This window comes from Alexandromys fortis, unplaced genomic scaffold, assembly GCF_014885135.2.
Source record: "Alexandromys fortis isolate MF-2015 unplaced genomic scaffold, M_Fortis_MF-2015_v1.1 scaffold_11, whole genome shotgun sequence".
Lineage (NCBI taxonomy): Eukaryota > Metazoa > Chordata > Mammalia > Rodentia > Cricetidae > Alexandromys > Alexandromys fortis.
In genome coordinates, this window is record NW_026067912.1 from 18,868,376 (window position 1) to 18,870,752 (window position 2,377).

Below are 2,377 nucleotides of genomic sequence, written 5' to 3' on the forward strand. Positions count from 1 at the left end.
TCAGTGTTGTGTAGCATAAAATCAATCAAGAAGTAAGATGAAACTTTAATTAAAAATGTAGAATGTTTCAGTGTGTGGGTACCCCCCTCGCGGTCCTGAGTTCCTTGCTAGTGCTCTCTCTCCTTCTGCTCCTGATTTGGACCTTGAGATTTCAGTCTGGTGCTCCAATGTGGGTCTGTGTCTCTGTCTCCTTTCATCGCCTGATGAAGGTTAATATTCAGGAGGATGCCTAAATGTTTTTCTTTGGGTTCTCCTTCTTATTTAGCTTCTCTAAGAACCCGAATTATAGGCTCAATGACCTTTATTTATGGCTAGAAACCAAATATGAGTGAGTACATCCCATGTTCCTATTTTTGGGTCTGGCTTACCTTACTCAGGATGGTGTTTTCTATTTCCATCCATTTGCCTGCAAGGGGGATGTCCTATCGGGAACTCACCAAGGCCAGCTGGCCTGCGTCTGAAAAAGCCTGGGTTAAAACCGGTCTCGCTGAACATAGTGGACAATGAGGACTACTGAGACCTCAAGAACAATGGCAATGGGTTTTTTGATCCTACTGTACCTATTGGTTTCGTGGGAGCCTAGGCAGTTTCATGGATGCTCACCTTACTAGACCTGGATGGAGGTGGGTGGTCCTTGGACTTCCCACAGGGCAGGGAACCCTGATTGCTCTTTGGGCTGACGAGGGAGGGGGACTTGATTGGGGGAGGGGGAGGGAAAGGGGAGGTGGCAGTGGGGAAGAGACAGAAATCTTTAATAAATAAATAAATTTAAAAAAAAGAAAAAATGTAGAATGTTATAGATTGATCATTCAGCATAATATACTTAGCTACGTACTAACCATGAAATTGAAAAAAAAAATCTAAATGAGTTTCTGCACATTAAAAATAAAAAGAAAACAAAAATAAAATTATCCAATGATAGTGAAAAAATGACCAGGTAAAACTCTCTTTCTTTAGTGACATGACTGTCAAATAGCAGACATGTTAATAAAGTGCTTGTTAATTTAGTCTACATAATTTATTATATATAACTTATTATATATAAATAATACATGCAAAATAATTCGTATTGTTAAAAGTCAGATCCTAGTCTATGGCCATACCACCCTGAACACGCCCAATCTAGTCTGATGTCGGAAGCTAAGCAGGGTCGGGCCTGGTTAGTACTTGGATGGGAGACCGCCTGGGAATATTGGGTGTTGTAGGCTTAAACAAAGTTAAAAAAAAAAGAATAGAATCCTACTCTATTGATGGGTATGTGCTTAAAGAAATACACTTCATATATCTTTTGTAACTCAGAATTGTGCAGATAGTTACATTTTGCATATAAATTAACTTCCGTAAGCTTGATTTAATGTATCAGCACATGATCATCTTTAAAAATATATATTCTCTTCATCATTGTGTGTATGTATTTGTGTATGGTGTATGTGCATGTGGAGGGTGGGCATATTCAGAGTGTGCATGTAGAGGTTGGGGTCCAATGTATATGAGTAGGTTCTATATTTTTTATTATCAACGAGTTATTTTTTTAAGTAGGGTCTCTCCTCTTGTTTCTGCTTTGTGTAATGTTTCAGGTCAGCTTGTCTGTGACTAATTCTTCTACCAACACCCCTCATCTCAGAGTTGGAGTGCAAGGATTAAAGATGTGTGCCTCAGTGTTCATCCTTTTATGTGGATTCAGGTACTCAAGGATGTGTGACAAGCATTATAACCTCCCACCCCAGGAGTTAACTTGCTGGTGGTCATCTACCCAAAAGTTGTCTTAATTTAAATTTTTATTTTAGTTCCTAAAATATGTTCACTCTTCAATTAAATATTCCTTAACATTCATGTATATATTTGTAAATAAAAATTGAATTTATGAAAAGTCTTTCTTTGTTTAACTGTTTTGAATTTGTCAGGGAAGTTTTTAATTTTTCAAGTTATTTTAAGTTTAGATAAAATTTCCTATTTGGTTCCTTATGTTCCCTTTACAAAAGGATAGGTGATAAATTTTTATCATATTTATCTTTAAATTGTCAGCATATTTAAAGTTATCAAACAGATAATATGGGCTTTGAACATTTTCCTATAAACTAAATTGTATCCTTACTGTTCCATGCTAACCATGAACTTAATTGAGAGGCCCAAAGTATATGAAATGTCCATGGTATAAATGTCATGGGGCTACAAAATGCAATCTATGAGGACATATGACAATGCTTATACAAATGAATTACAGACTAAATATCATTCCTTTGGATAACAGATTGACATATTTGGTATGCCCTTTGCAGTTGATCTGTTTTAAGATCAGAGATTCAACTGAAGTAGCTTTATAGAGACAAAGATTGATGAAATTCAGATGAATAACCTTGATCAAAGTATTGTTCTA

General features: G+C 36.3%; 1 pseudogene; it reads left to right on the plus strand.

Annotated features, from left to right (window-relative positions):
- Positions 1 to 1,089: 1,089 nt before the first annotated feature.
- LOC126499525 (uncharacterized) lies at positions 1,090 to 1,208 on the plus strand (annotated as a pseudogene).
- The last annotated feature ends 1,169 nt before the right edge of the window (positions 1,209 to 2,377 follow it).